Raw genomic sequence first — 17,123 nt, forward strand, 5'->3', positions numbered from 1 at the left:
TGTATTTCTTCAGGTTGCTGGGAAGATGAAATGAGTTTTTCTATGTGACGCTCCTAGCAGAGCACCTGGCACTTGTCGCAGTATAAAACTGGAGCCCCATGTGCTAGTGGTCAACGGGAGACCCTGCTGCACAACCTGACAAGTAGGGCTGAAACACGTGAAGAATTCGCCATCACGCCTTAGGACCACAAGGCGATGGGCTTCTTGTTTAAAACATAAAGAAAGTGGGGCACTTGGCTGGTTCTGTCAGTAGAGTATAGGACTCTTGGTCTTAGGGTTGTGAGTTCAAGCTGTCCCTATGTTGGGCATGGTGCCTACTTAAAAAAATAAAGAAGAAATAAATAAAATTTCAGTAAAGCTGTTACTTCATTAAGCCACTTAATTCTGAAGTAGTTTGGGTCCATTCTTGCCAGAGCCTTAATAGCATCAGAAAATAAAAGACAGAAATGAAATTTGAGGGATCCCTGAGTGGCGCAGTGGTTTGGTGCCTGCCTTTGACTCAGGGCACGATTCTGGAGACCCCGGATCGAATCCCACGTCGGGCTCCCGGTGCATGGAGCCTGCTTCTCCCTCTGCCTGTGTCTCTGCCTCTCTCTCTCTCTCTCTCTCTCTGTGACTATCATAAAATAAATAAAATTTAAAAAAAGAAATGAAATTTGATTGCAAATTTGCTTTACTAAAAGGTAATCCTATTTTTGTTTCTATAAAGAATGGGCCTTGGGATGCCTGGGTGGCTCAGTGGCTGAGCGTCTGCCTTTGGCTCAGGGCGTGACCCCGGAGTCCTGGGATCGAGTCTCATATAGGGCTCTCTGCATGGGGCCTGCTTCTCCTGTCTCTGCCTCTCTCTGTGTCTCTCATGAGTAAGTAAATAAAATATTTTTTTTAATTTTTAATTTTAAAATTTTAATATTTTTTTAAAAATCCAGCATTGCTAAAAGAAAATAAAAAAAGAAAGAAAAGTAAAGAAGATATGGGCCTTTCAAAAATCTCTCCAGGCAGCCTCTTGGATTAGTCAGAATAACCACATGTTTATATAGGATCACAGGCTATAGGATTTTCCCCAAATGCTAAATATAAGCATATTTAAAATAAATAAATAAATAAATAAATAAATAAATAAATAAATACACATTTTGGGCTTCAAAGTCATCACCTGGTTAGGCAATGGCCATTGTCCTAGATATAGAAATGTAAGAGGAAGTGACATTTTAGGGGGGGGGGTAAATCCGGTAGTTTGTTATTTCTAAAAGTTGGAAGCAAGGATCTTGAACCTGAGTCTGTGTTTCAGTGTTGATAAATCCCTCTGAAAAGGAATGTATCTTGTTAGATATGTCTGGTTTTCTGTGACTAGTGTTCCTAGTGTTGGTTGGATTTTTGAAAGAGTCTGTTACCAAAATCATTAAGATCCACTGGACTAGCAACATATTCAAAGACTGAGGGAGAGGAACTCAGTCTTTTCATAGCTTTATGAAAATGCATTTCCCGTATTACATACAACCATGGCTGAATGTTCTGTTCAAATTCTCAGATGACCCTGCAGCTAAAATGTATTTGTGCCACACAGGTGCAGATTAAATTTTTACCTCCTCAGGTTTCCTGATAGTGTTTATCTGAGTCCCAAACCAAATAACCCTGCCTATCTATCATGTGAAAGATACAAAGAAGTTTATTTTTCAGGGAAAGCACTTTACTGTTCATAATAATCTAATAATTCTTAAATGAATATGGATATGGAATGCAATCCCAGAGATTAGAATAGAACACACACATGTTAGTGGAAGAAACTGATTTCCATAGAAGTTCGCAGAAGTAAAACAAAATTTCATTGCATTGCTGCCACTGCTGCTTGTGGTTGACCGTCTCCCAGCTACCACCGTCTCCTCATGAAGGTCCTTTTGAGAAGAAAAGCTGCCTCTTTTCTGCCTATTTGCCAAATCCCTGTAACATCGATATTTTGATCAGCTATCTGGGTTTCACGTGGTTTAGACATTTGGTATCACTGTCCTTAGCCTCTTCATCAGAGAGGCAGTGGTCATGAGCCCGCTCCTAGCCATGACGTCAGACTTGCATACACGTGCGTGCGTGCACACACACACCCCTAAACAATACATATATGCCACAAAAACCTGTGTGTGAATGTTCATAGCAGCTTTACTCATAATTACCAAAAGTTGGAAGCAACCAAGATGCCTTTCATAGTGCATGGGTAAATAAACTTTGATACATCTAGACAGTGGAAAGTTATTCAGCACTAAAAAGAAATGAGCTATTAAAACACGAAAAGACATGCAGGGACCTGAAATGCAATTACTAAGTGAAAGAAGCCAATATGAACAGTCTACATGCTGTATGATCCCAGCTATATGACATTCTGGAAAAGGCAAAACTATGGAGTCAGTAGAAAGATCAGTGGATGCCAGGGGTAGGGGTGGGAAGGGCAGGATAAATAGGCCGAGCACAGAGGATGTTTAGGGCAGTGATAATTCTCTGTATGATACCATAGTGATGGACACATGTCATTATACAGTTGTCCAAGCCTTTAGAACGTGTAACACCAAGACTGAACCCTAAGGTAGATTATGGACTTCAGTTGATAATGATGTGTCAATGTCGTTTCATCAGTTGAAATAAACGTACCACTCTGGTAGGTGTTGTAGCTGGTGGGGGAGGCTAGGCATGTGGGGGGCAGGGGCTATAAGGGAATCTGTTCCTTCCCATCAATTTTGCTGTGAACTAAAATTGCTTTAAAGAAGTCTTTTTAAAATACATACATGGAGGCACCTGTGGGTGGCTCAGTGGTTGAGCGTCTGCCTTGAGCTCAGGTCGTGATCCCGGGGTCCTGGGATCTAGTCCCGCGTCTGACTCTCCACAGGGAGCCTGCTTCTCCCTCTGCCTGAGTCTCTCATGAACAAGTAAATAAAATCTTAAAAAAAAAAAATACATCCACATCCACATAAAATCTAAACATAATGTGCTCTGTAATGTTCACCATCTTCTCTTGGTTTACAGAATACAGTCCAAGTCTTTTGACTAGAGTATAAAAATGAAGCCCATATGGGCCAAACTCTTTAGCATGGCATTCCAGATCCTCTAGGCTCTGCTCCTCTCCTCCCTCGCTTAACTTTTGTCCTTTCCAGCCTTTTCTTCCTGCACACCTCCTCTTCTCCATACTGTCACCACCTCATGCTTTGAGCGCCCCCTTTCGAAATGGAGCACCACATACCACACCTGTGCCTTCATGTTTCCTCTACCTAACCACCCCACATCATGCCCCCTCAGATCTCCATCCCACTCTGCCACCATCAAAACCCATAAGACCCATCTCAAACACTTTCCGTTCTTTAACTCCCAAGCCAGAAGCAATAACTTCCTTATCTGGGTGCTTTATGCATTCTCTTATAACATCACCTGCAAAAGTTTGTCTCCATATTTGGATATTTCAATCCCACGCCCTGCCCCACCCTTGTTGCCTACCCCAGGCTCCATCATATGCATCTTCTACACATAGAGGGTGTTCAATAAACACTGGGGAAGTGAATTGAGTTGTATATTGAGGCTACTGGGGTAGAAAACACGCCAATTAACAATAAAACTGTTGGTTTAACCTTTTTCTTTATACAATAGAAATGCATTGTTCATTTGTATGTACCTATAATAGGTAGGCATAGAACACACAGGCATTTTGGGCATTCTCTTTCATCCTGGGTACTTAAATTTGCTTTTGAATTGTGCTGCCACCATCTAAGAGCTGGTGGATTGGGGCAGCAAATGGGTCCCTGCATAGCCATCTGATCCCAAGTATTTATTTTACCAGGAAGTCAACAGGCCACAAAGAATTTAGTTAGTCGGAGTGGAGCTTGGTTTCTTACCTCCTGTCCTTCTGAAATATTTTCTTTCTACTCTTTCATGTTGAGGTTTTAATTTTTAAAATTTCCTCCTTGCCTTAATTTGTATTGACTTTTTTGTTACTGTTGTTACAAGCACAGGAATACCAGATGACACCCCTGGACTCTAGGAGAGCAGAGCAGGGGGGTTCCTGTGCCGGCTGACACGACCTCCTTTTTGTTAGCGGATACTGCCCTCTGCTGGTCTCTGGATAAGTCTTACAAATTTACTCCTTTTTCAGGAAACCGGGGCCCCAAGCATTCCAGCCAGCAGTGAATGAATGACAGTAAATGAAAAACAAAATTCTCCCATTGCTCATAATCTCATCGCTTCAACTTTTAAAAATTCTTCAGTATTACTTTCCATACTGTTAGTAATTCCAAACATTTTGCAAATATTCTCAAAACTCAAAAACTCCTACGGTTGCCTTTCTGTTTCTTTTCCCTTTCTTTGTAAGGCTTGTTGTAATATCTTCAATAAAAGATCTTTCAGTTGGATTTTTTTTTTTTTTTTGCTTAGTTTACAGTTTCACTTCAGGATCTTTGGTCATGGTGGTGGCTTGTTTTGTGTTGGTACCAAGTCCTGTGGAGTCATGCCCAGGCTCTGCCTCCCTGTAATGAAGTGATCTGGTCCCAGGATAAGCCTCAATTTTAGTTCTTTTATTCAGATATAGTTCTAGAAATATCTACCATGGCTTCCTCACCAGGGACACTGCAAAGGTCAAATGAAATATCATATGTGAAGACATTTAGAAAACTTTAAGGTGCTACACTCATCTGAACCATGATGATTATTTCTAGATAAAAAGGACAATTTTAGTAAGAGATACTAGGTGCTACAATATTACAAGAAGAACAACTTGATAAAAAATCTTGAGTTTTAAAAATTATAAAATGTTTAGAGATATATGAATGTAAAAAATATTCTTTATCTTCTTCCCTGGAACCTCTTAGAATAATATAGACAATGACTCATTTTTCTGATAAATTTTCAGTATAATCTTGGCAAAGAGTTTGAAAATTGGCTTAAAACATAGGGACTCCTCTTAGCTCTATAATTCCATTTTATAAGTATCAGAATAATAGTCTATCTAAAGATAGTTTGTGGCCCTTAAATGTGTTTTATATCTTTAAAGTAAAAATAATGAAACTACCATTAATTGTGCATCTATTACGGCCATACAAAATGGACCTCCACACATACATTATATCCTCAGAAGAATCTTGCTGTATTTTCTTTCTTTTATCAAATAGGGGAGGACTCTGCGGCTCAGAGAAATTATGAGACTTACCCAATGTCATATGACTAGTAAATAACCCTCAGGATCCAAACTAGGTTGTTCTGACTTAGGAGTGTGTTTGATTGGCATTTATCTCCATAATTTATCCTCCCTAAAAAAACTTGTTTTTTTTTTAGGACAATGACACCTGAAGGGGAATTAATCACTTGATTTCTTAAGAATTATTCTACTTTCCTTTGCTTCATTCTGCTGATATGGGCTTGGCCCAGGATCAACTTTTAAATTCTGAAAAGCACCTGCCTTGTGATTGTTATCTAACAAAATTAAATACTCCTATTAAGTACACTGAGAAAAACATACACTATAATTATAACGAAAAAATACACTCTAAGTATAATTTTTTAAATGAGTTAATATTGTTATACATTTTTGCTTTCCATTCCTTTGAATGACATAAAACTCCCCATCTGCCAACTATGCTGTCAAATGTTAGGAACAATCATTTGAAGAGAAATGAATGCAGTGAAGGAGGAATTATACTTGAAAAAGTTCAAGTTCTGGCTTGCTTTTCCCTATCACTTAATACAGTTGTCCACATTTTCTATAAAGAGAATGTAGACTAACGCTAGCATATACCCATAGGATAGTAACAAAATATGTCTAAACATTAAACAATATTTTGATATATTAGACACTTCACAGGCATCTCTTCTCACCCTTACCAAAACCCTCTAAGGTGAAAAGTTTTAAGCCTATTTTACAGAGAGGTAAGGCCAGGAACCTTACCTAAGCAGGGCACTGGGCTACTCAGTATCAGAACGGGGACACATCTGGGGTCATAAGGCTACCAATCAGACAAAGGATCCCAGGCTCTGACCCGTCCTGAGACCCTCCCAGACTTTTTCCCCCTGGGCTTCTGGCCCTGTTCTAGCACTGCCTTCAGCCCAAACTCCTTCCAATTGACTGTTGAGGATGGAGTTCTGGACTCTAGTCTCTAGCTTGGGTTGTGATACCCATCAAGCTCTTTCCTGAGCCCCTGCCTCCTGACCAGGGGCATGGCCATGTAGCAGGCAACCAGGTAAAGTCGGTGTTTCATGTGCTCAACCATCACGAACAGGTTCATTTCACACCTGCGATTCTGCTGAAATCCACGTCCCTGGACCCCCTGTGAAATGGTCCAAAACCCACTCACTGAGCCTTCATACTTTTTGCCTGGATTTTTCTTCCACTTTAAGGAGTGTCTTATTTCATTAGATGTTATGCTGATGGGTCTTCTATGGCATAGCCCGAAGGTCCTTGAACTTAGCTTAGAAGTCCTCAAAGCATGCATAAAATAGAAAACTTTCCATTACATGACATATAATTTTTTTAAGATTTTATTTATTTATCCATGAGACACACACACACACACACACAGAGAGAGAGAGAGAGAGAGAGACAGGCAGAGACACAGACAGAGGGAGAAGCAGTCTCCATGCAGGGAGCCTGATGTGGGACTTGATCCAGGGACCCCAGGATCACACCCCGGGCCAAAGGCAGACGCTCAATCACTGAGCCACCCAGGCATCCCGGGCTGAGGGTTTTTAGGTAACATTTGGGTCACAGCCTTGCTGCCACCTGCTCAGTAGCTCTGAGATCCCGGGCTGAGACAACCAGGGATCCCCACATGACATATAATTTTATTTGATTCATTACATGAAAAATAATTCTTTTCTCTAAGTAATGGCTAGATGGTTCCTGGGCAGGGCTTCCACCATTTTGAGGGCCACCAACATCCTTAAAACAAGTCATTTTTTAAAAAAATATTTTATTTATTTATTCATGAGAGACACAGAGAGAGAGGCAGAGACATAGGGAGAGGGAGAAGCAGGCTGGCTGTGGGGAGCCAGATGTGGAACTCGATCTTGGAACCCTGGGATCATGACCTGAGTCAAAGGCAGTAGCTCAAGCACTGAGCCACCCACCCAGGTGCCCCAAAGTAAGTCACTCTTGATTAAATTAGTCAGGACTTGTTTCTGTTGTTTCAAAGCAACCAACCAACAAACAAATAAAAAACTAAGATATACCTTCTCTCTCCCACTGCATTTTGTAATCATTTCTGTATTTCCCCAGGAGAGCAACTGTCCTTTGTTCATATTTGTTTTCCCCAAAGTGTCTCAAATTGTTGCTAAATGTAGAAGTGAATGACATGGACCTATTTTTTTTCTAGATTTTTTTCTTTTTAGATTTCTCTTCATATTCTCTGTGGCTCCTCATCATTTAGACTTTCCCAATGGAAAGGAAGCATCCTCGTGACAGATGAGCCTCCCTTCTGTGAACTCAGCTTGGAGGACCTTGCCACCATGCTAGAAATGTTTCTCTTGACTGCTTCTGCACTGGGCATGTCCATTTGCCTGCCTGGATCACCTCTCCACTTTCCTCCTCCTTGCTGTTTGCTCCACGGTGCTCCCTTGCAGGGACCCCACGGGGCAACTGTCAGAGGGGAGTGAGATCAGGGACTCATTCCCCTTGCTCTCTCTCTGAAGGTCACCCCACACTGTCTCTTAAACCTTGGTCACTGCTTCTCTCCCAACAGCTGATGCTGCACCATCCTCTCCTTCCTGGTTCTGGAAGGAGGCCCTCATTGTCCTTTTAGGTCTGGGGTGGTAACAGCTCTCCTGCTACTAAGTACTTCCCCTTACTGTACTACTCCTTCCTCCCCATACATACGTCCTTGAAAAATTCTCCCTTTCTAAATAAACCTTCCTCAAAGGTTTCCATTTCCCACATGCCACACACCTCTTAATATCCACAAAACATAAGAGATTCTGCATTCTACATTTGAATTGCAATGGAATCTTTACAAAGTTAGACCATTCTAACAAGTACTTTTGATTGCCTGTGCCCCCGCTGGACAACCTCCCAAATGGTCAAGATGCTTGTCACTCATACCAAGAGCATCAGCCTCACCCGGGAGCTTGTTAAACATGCAGAATCTCAGATTCTGTCATAGACAGAATCTGCAGAGATGCTTTTTGTGCACATTAAAATTTGGGGATCATTGGTCTTAATTGTCCTGAACTCTAGCATATAGGGCACTCCCTACATTTTATATGACCTCAGCACTTAATTCTGTGGCCAGATGGATCTAAAAATCATGCAGGGGAAGCTGACACTAGAAAGGAGCAAAGACAACCATGGAATGCCAAATACTAGAATTGTCATCAATGTGTCCCTCTCTTCCAGGGGTGAGGAGTGAGAATGGGTGTTCAAAGAGACACCCACACACAGATGGGGGGAGTGGAGAAGGAGGCTGGGAGGCGAGGCCTCAGCAGTGGAAAGTGCCATGATGGTAGGTCAAGAAGGGGTGAAGGGTGCAGCACATAGCAGAGTCGCTCTGGGAGTGACTGAGCCCTGGCTCCCACGTGGGTGAGGAACTTACTCTGATCTGAAACACTGATTACCAGTTTTTTGACATAGATATATAGAGTCCTTCCTCTAGTGCCTTCATATACCCACCAGCCACTGTCCCACACACATCTCCACCATATATACACATATACTTATGTAGATTTTCCATTCCATTTAAATCAGAAAAACAGTTTGTAAAAGACTCTTTTTTCTTTAATAATACCTCCTCCCTGCACCTAATTCCCTTGCATGTACTTTGTTTCCGAGATGGAAATTGCACTTTATTCCCAATTATACAGGTATTACAACAGAAATGAAAGAGAATAAAAAAATCATTCGTAATCATTCTTAGTCCTACAGCCCAGTGAAAGCACCATTAATGTGAAGGTCTATATCCTTCCATAATTAAAAATATATATATATCCATTTATATTTACAAATACATATTCACTTATATTTATATATTTTTGTTTTGCTTTGTTTTTACAAAAACAAGAGCAGGGTATACATACTTTTTCATAAACTACTTTGTTCACTGAACAATGTATAATGGACATATTTCCTTGCCAATAAATTGAAACTTACCTTTACTTTGAAGAATTCTGCTATGAAAGCATAAGGTTTCTAAGAGAATATTTTGCCGTGTGGCATTTTTCGGGAGGTGATATTGAGAAAACCACACATGTCCATGGTGGGGATGTGATCTGCACAGTTGGGTCTAAGATAAGCCGATAGTTTGTAATGCAGCAGGTAAACCCTGTAATAAACAGTTTCTGTGAGAAAGGAAGACTATTATCTGGCTCTTTTTCTACACAGGTTTTTGAGTAAAGGATGGTAGTGATCAGTGAGGGCTTTGAGGTCCTGCGTTTCACTCTGCCCTGGATTGCATTTGGTTACTGCCATCCTGGACAAGGAACTGGACCTTGTTCCTTTCCTTATTTGTAAAATGAGAGTCATCGGAGTGTTTGCCTCTGAAGGGGTTGCTGTAAGGATTACAGGAGATAATCCCTGCAAAGCATGGAGGTCACCTGGCTGTAGCAAGTGCTTAACCATGGTAGCCATTATCTCTGGGGGAAAGCAAAAGAATCTTCAAAATCCCATACACCACCTCCAGAAAGAAAACAGAAGGAAAGGGAGAGACAAGGCAAGGGGGAGAAAAAGAGAAAGAGAGAAGATGAAGGAATGAACAAGTAGGAGTCAACATTCGTTAAAAGATTCCTGCAGCAGGAATTTTTCAGAACATGCAGGAGAATGGAAATGGCATCACCATATAAAACCATCCATTTGCAGGCCTGAATAAGCAAGGGCAAAAACCCTTTAAGTTTGAACTCTGAGCTACTGGGGAGGAGCTGAGGATTCTCTGCAGTCAGGATTAGTGCTCTGCTGCTGCTGGGAGCATCATTTCAACATCCAGTGGGGGAGGAGTGAGGTTGAGACAGTACTCCCAGCTGTGTGGGCTGGGCAGGATACTTGATCCTTCTGTCACTCACTCTTACCAGCTCGAAGATGGGGTAGCATCACTGTATTTCATTGGGCTCATTGTGGCAGTCACATGAGTTAATACAGGCAAAGGGCTTACAACTCTGCCTGCCACATAGTAAGTGCTATATGGTTGCGTTATTATTGTTAAAGTATGTTGGCAAGAGTCATGGACTGGTGTGAGACCCCCAAGAGGGTCACCAAACACAGAGAACAATTTAAAAGTAAAAGTACCTCTTTCTAAAAGTCTCTCTCTCTCTCTCTCTCTTTCTCTGTAGATGGATAGATAGATAGATAGATATAGATACACATATATATGTATATCTATATATGTCTGTGTTTCCATCTATGTCTATCTATTTATCTATCAATCTATCCATCTGCGGAGAGACGTTAACTCATTACTGTCAAAACTCACCCTCTAGGGACAACCAAGAGCATGCTTACATGAAGGAGGAAGAAGAAGGTTTATTTTGCTTTCGTGGGCAAGAGAGAACACATGGCAAAGGACTCACAGAGTATCTCTGTAAGAGAGAGCTGGGTAGTTTTGAGGAGTGGTCCAGAATGAGTGGGATGTTTCAGATGGAGGTTGTCAAGAAGGAGGTCATTTCAGTAATCTCAGTAATCTTGGTCGAGGAGTCAGGGGGCAGAAAGCAGATGGGGATCTCCTTGGTCAGAAAGCAGCCAGCATTCAGAGGACATCAGCCATCATTTTTGCTGCTGTGGTATATACAGCCTTCTAGAGAAATATTGTGTACTTGGGCTTATCTGTGTCCCATTGAAAGTACTGCTTATGTTCTACTAGAAACATGATGGGATGATTATGGGCAGAGCTATTTTCCATTCTCATTGGGAGATACTGTCTGTGTGCATGTGAGTGTGTGTGTGTGGGGTGTAATTCCAAGTGATAACATGCCATCTATAGGGCCTTTATATCTGCTGGCCGAGGCGATTATTTTATACACATTAAGTCTAAACTGCAAAGCAATCCTCTTAGGAAGATAAGTTTGTCTTCATCTTATAGATAGGAGAAGACAAAGTCCAAGAACACTGAGCTAGTAGCAGTGTGGCCCAGATTCTAAGCCAGGCTGCCCAGATCCTTATTCCTCTGGCCTGGCCTCCACCAGGCTATCTCTTGGGTCCAGGCATCTTTCATCTGACCCCTTTGTAGTCATTAAGATCTTCTAACAACCTTGATCTTTCTCTCTGTCTCTATTTCTATCTCTGTCTCTGTCTTTCTCTCTCTCTCTCTCTCCCCTCTCACACATTTGTATATTACGAGGTGTCGGGTGCCTGAGATTGCACGCTAAGATTTTGTAAAGCTGAAGAAAATTTACCATGTAAATTTTAAACCATATAAACCATTTCTATCTGAGTTAAATTTACTTCTGGGGAAGACTCTCCCTCTCCCCTTTTTCTTAAGAATGCCCCACAGCACAAGTATGAAGTTGATATACACCTGTTGAGGATGGGCAGTGTTCACCAAAATGACCACAACCTGAATGCAGATGTTTTTGGAAGTTAGCATCTGTTCCTGAGGCTATTCTAACCACCATCTCCGTGCTGTCTGCCAGCCTGGGTTTGAAGCACTTTACTTGTATGATCTCAAATGATCTTCAAATGTATCCTGAAAGATGATTTATTGTTCATCTAAATGTATAGATGAGAAAGATGAGAAACTAGGAGTTGAGTTACTTGCTCAAGGTCACCCTGTAACAAAAGGGTGGAAGGCACATTCAGGTTGAGGTTTGGGGTCTCTGGCTAGTGATTGATATATGTATATAGATCTTTTAGCAGAATTTTCCTCTGCAGAGATCAAGATCAGCAAGAGCGACCCTTAAGCTGGCATAAAACTATGCAATGCCAATGGCAAGGAGAACACAGCAATGTTTTAGTGGAAGAAGCCAGCTCTCCAAGCCCTCAGGGGCATAGACCATGGAGGCAGGGACAGTGGACACAGGCAGGGAGGCAATTTTGCAAGGGGCTCTGAGGAAAGCATGGGCTGGTTGCGCTCCCAGAGAGACACCACGCCCAGCAGTAATAATGTGAGCTATGCTCTGTGTGGCATTTCCTGTCAGGTATCCCTGCACTCTTAGTAAAACCATATGTGAAACTACTCCTGGCCTCTGCTCCACTGTGGGCCACTAAGGGCAGTGACTGTCCAGTTATTGTCTGAGCAGCAAGGTAGCATGCATCTTCCTTTCCAGGTAAGAGAGGAGGGCACCACAGAGAGCCAGGTCCAGAGCTGCCTTCTCACAGAAATTCCAAGACAGTAAGTGAGGCACGGTGGAGCAAATGCCTCTTTGAGAAGTCCCAGAAAAAGCTAGGAAATAGTTTCAGGCTGTTTAATTTCTGGCCATCAAGCTGGTGAAGATTTATCCTTTATCTGTAAACATAGGGATCTAAGGCCAGGATACAGTGGTTTTACCTTGTTAAAAATGTGCCTGAAAAAAAAAAAAAGGAGGATGAAGAGAGGAAGAAAAAGGAGGAGGAGGAGGAGGAAATTCAAACAGGCAAACAGGATTCACTAAGGCGAGACACATGCATACACTGTGACTTAGCAATTTGATTCTTAGATGTTTACCCAACAGAAATGGGCACGTAGGATCATCAAGAGCCTGGAGCCTTCACAGCAGTGCTATTTGTACTAGCCTCAACCTGGAAACCACCCAATATACACCAACAGGATAAAGGATGAAGAAATCTTGAATAGTCATCAAATGGAATATGATCCACCAATGAGAATAAATAATTTATGATTTCATGCAACACCATTCTGCTGAGGAAAAGAAGTAAGATATGTGCCAGCTATATGAGTCCATTTATGTGACGTTCAAGAACAGGTTAGGTGACCTATACTGGGAAAAGTCAGGGTGCTGCTGATCCTTGCTAAGGAGAGTGGGGAGGTGTGGAAGAGGGTGGGAAGGGAGTTTCTGAGTACAAGGAAGATTCTATTACTTGCTCAGGTGATGGGTCAGTTGGAAAATAGTTGAGCAGGATACTTAGATATGTGTACTTTGCTGCATGTATATGCACTTTAATAAATTTTTTAATTAAAAAAGATGTCTGGTCCTATCTAAAGATCAGAATGGCTGGGAAGAGTCATGGCCCTATCACTGGCCCCACAGACAGCAGACTGAATTTTCATGCCTCGTTGGGAGGCAGGCATGTGAATGAATCCTACTTCTCTTCTGGTTGACCACATAATGCCATGACAAAACAGAGCGTAAAAGGGAGGCTGTGTGTGTGCCACATGCAAAGTCCTCCGGGGTTCTATAGATCAGGGAGAGGGTGGTGTGGGGACAGCAAAGAGAGGGAGGAAGTTCTGTGGGCAACCATAGCCCTAAGAGTGTGTGGCTTGATACCGTGTCAGATGTGGAAGGGACCTGGTTAATTATGGTGTACAACTGGCTAATCTTATATTTGGAGAGCAGAAACCACAGTTTACTGTAATAATCAGGACATCTATACACTATCTAAAGTCCGTGTGTAGCCTCCTCATTGAAGACCTTTCAACTATTTGGCCTACAAGAGTGAGCCTGAACTGGCTCACCATTCAAAAAAAATCTGGGCTTGGCTGGTGATAAGAAGGATTTAGTAATATTAGTAATTGTAATATCATTTTCTGGAACAAAACTCTTCCCAGTAAAGCGAATAGGCTTTTCCTGAGTCTTTGACATACCACAGTGACCTATAGAGTTTCTGATCATTGCTGCAAGCTCCCGAAAGAATATGATCGCTATTGTTAGCTCTGACTGTAATTCTTTTCCATTATGTCAGTTAGAGAGACATAGTGGTGCCTTTCCAGTCAGACCTTGAACAGAGCTGGAGACCACTGTCTTCCACAGCTTATCTGAGCTAAGATGGCTGCAAAGAGCCCTCAACTCAAAATCAGAATATCTGGGGGTGACTCATGACCCCAATCACTTTCTAGCTCCTCTAAGTGTCTGGCGTGCCTGTTTCTCTGCACGTATAATAAATAAAGAGGATATTTGCATCCCGAGAAAGTTCTGAGAAATGTACTTTCATATGGAATGTATTTTGAATTCAGTGTAGAGGTGGTCGATCTGCTCCTAAAAGTAGAAAGATTGGACAGAGAACATATTTCCTCTTGACGCTGGAATTAATATATGACTTGTTAGCCTCGTATTCATAGTTTTGGGTTAAGCTTTCATTTAGCATACAATTATGAGCTTAAGGTGTCAGGAAGCCTACAGCCCAGAATGAGCTAAGACTTGAAAAGGATACAAAACTCAATATTAGAAAAATATGAAGGGAAATTACAAGAGGGGTTTTAAGTTTTATTTGAGCAATAAGAACAAGGAAGTAATCTCCCCACTGCCTGGGGCAAGTGAGGTAATGTTAGATTCAGAGAGAAAGCAGAATAGTCCAAGTTTGGTGCTCTCTGCAGTGAAGGCTTTTCAGAGGGAGAATAAAGGTCAATGGAGAATAAAGGCCAAAATTTGTGGGTAGTTTATGAAAAAGACGAAGTGGATCACATGTCACCAAGCAGAGGTAGTCAGGTTTCTCTGGTTCAGGCATAGGAGGATGAAAACAGAGAGGAGGTTTCTTAACTACCTCTTTGATCTTTGAGCAGTCAGAGATAGCAAGGGAAGTTCCAAAAAAAGAAAAAGAAGCACATAGCATACTGTGTGACCAAGCACATAGCTTGGTCTCTGAAAACTGTAGCTCAGCAAGGCCAATGTTAGTACCAGATAAAATCCTAGGGCAATGTATGAAAAGGATGGTCTGTGATGTAATGACATGGCAATCCCTGGGAGACATGGTGCTTTCTAGAGACAGCATCTGGTTCATTAGAACAAGTCCATCTGGACAGTGCTCATTTCCTTAATTGATGGGTTTACGAGAGAAGTAGGAACAGTGAATACAGATTTTGGCATGGCATTGACCAAGGGTCCCATGACATCCTTGCAGACAAAAGGGGAAAATGTGTCCATATTAATGGATTCATAGTGTTTGCACTGATGTGACTGTAAAATACTGGTTAGTGCATCTCGGGTGGAGGTCTCTAGTAGAAAGACTCAGCACTGAAGCTCCTTCCTGTTCCACATTTTTACAACTATCTGAAGGGGATTTATATGGTGCCCAGATCACATATCTGTGAGTGCTGCTGAAAAGCTGACATTTGTGGTTGCAAAGAAGATACAAATATATATAAAGACAGAATATAGACTAGTCTGATAGAATCGGAATCCTAAAACGGTTTTAATAGACTGAAGTAAGGAAACCAATTTAATCTGGCCAAACCTCAATTTTCTCACCTGTAAAATGGAGATGGTAACATCCTCTTTCCCACTGGGCTGCAGTAGAGATTCAATTAAGAAAATGAATTAAAAGACTATGCACTTGGTGGTGCCACATTTAGCACAGGGTTGTGCTCAAATATTATTTTCTTTGTTACAACTAATAATATAGTGACAGGCAATAAGTAAAAAAAAACGAACAAACCAAATTTCTGGACTTAGATCCAAAAATCAACTCCATTTCTACAGAGCCAGGAAGGTGTAAGTTAACAGAAATTCATCAGACAAATACATAAGCCTTTGAGTTGCTCTTAAACTCAGTCTGTGCCTAGAGTGTAACTGTCACTGAAATCCTATGTAGGTGCCCAACAGAACTTTAAGTGTCTTGCACAAGGAAAGGAGCTATTCTATCTGCCTGTTGGAGCTCTCTCCACGCCAGAGATGCTACGTTCCGGGCAGGATCACGCCGTTTCAGAGCCAGATGAAATTAGAATCACCTGGGGAGTATTGACCACTACCACTGTCTGGGTCCCAGCCTAAGACCATTCAATCAGAATTCCAGGGATAGTGTTGAGAACCACCGCTTTAAATTAAATACTTTTAGGAGCTTTGGCTTTACAGGTCCAAGCAGGACAGTGATGGGATCTGAGACTCCGCAATCTGAAGAGGGATGAAACAAAGATCCAGCGTTAAGAGAGATAGAGAGATGCCTTCAAACAACTGAAGACTGTGATGTGGAAGGATAAGATTTATCTTTCCTGTTTCCAGAGGACAGAACTTAGACCATGGTATGAGTTACTTGGAAATACTTGTTTAATTAAAATAAGCATACTATCCCAAGCAATTAAATTTGCTAGATAAATAAATGAGTTATTTGGGAAATGGTTAAAATCCCATAGGCACCGGCCTTCCACGTTTTCATAACTGCTTTCCAAGGATGTTATAGAAAAAAGGGTATAGGGATGCCTGAGTGGCTCAGTGGTCGAGCGTCTGCCTTCCGCTTAGGTCATGATTCTGGGGTCCTGACATCGAGTCCCACGTTGGGCTCCCTGCAGGAAACCTGCTTCTCCCTTTGCCTGTGTCTCTCTGCCTCTCTCACTGTGTCTCTCATGAATAAAATCTTAAAAAAAAAAAAAAAAAGAAAAAAGGTATAAAAAAAGAAAAAATGTATATACTTAAAGGAGTCTTTGTGTTTCAATCAATTAATAAATTTATAATTTTCTTTAAATTTATTATTCTTTTAGATGATGAAACAGACCACATTTACTAAGTAGTCAGGGGTCAGATATTGGTATTTTTGAAAAGCTCACTTGGTGCCTGACACCCCCTTGACCTGTTCTGGCCATGCAATTCTACCCTTCCTCAGGGACTCCAGCGATCAGAGTGCTGTCAGGTGGGCAGGGGTGGGTGCGACAAGATCTGCCTCCAATCCCCTCACACCTGTCAGAGACATCGCTGTAGTTAGTGTTCAGAGCCTGAGCTTTGGAGGACAGAGTGAAACACTGAGTCCTGGCCTCCTTGCTTGTTTTCTGTTGCTCTTTTCTGCTACTTTCATCTGACAGGCAGACTGATTCTTGATAAAGGTACTTCATAGTAAAAGTCTTCATCATAAAATGAACGATTTTTTATTTTTAGCCAATGACCCATTTATTTGTGAACAGTCAATACAATTGAATTCCAGGAAGATCAAGGACTTGGATAATCCCTCGGTTATAATAATAGAGGATTAAATTTGTATATCAGAGCTCACAGTCCTGGAAAACCATCTGTTAGCCCCCCCCCCTTTCTGTTCCTATTTTTAATGTGTTGTTCTTTCTGAATATAAATCATATTTCTGTGCTAAGAAGTCTGAGTTGCTGCAGGTG

Source organism: Nyctereutes procyonoides, unplaced genomic scaffold (assembly GCF_905146905.1).
Source record: "Nyctereutes procyonoides isolate TBG_1078 unplaced genomic scaffold, NYPRO_anot_genome, whole genome shotgun sequence".
NCBI lineage: Eukaryota > Metazoa > Chordata > Mammalia > Carnivora > Canidae > Nyctereutes > Nyctereutes procyonoides.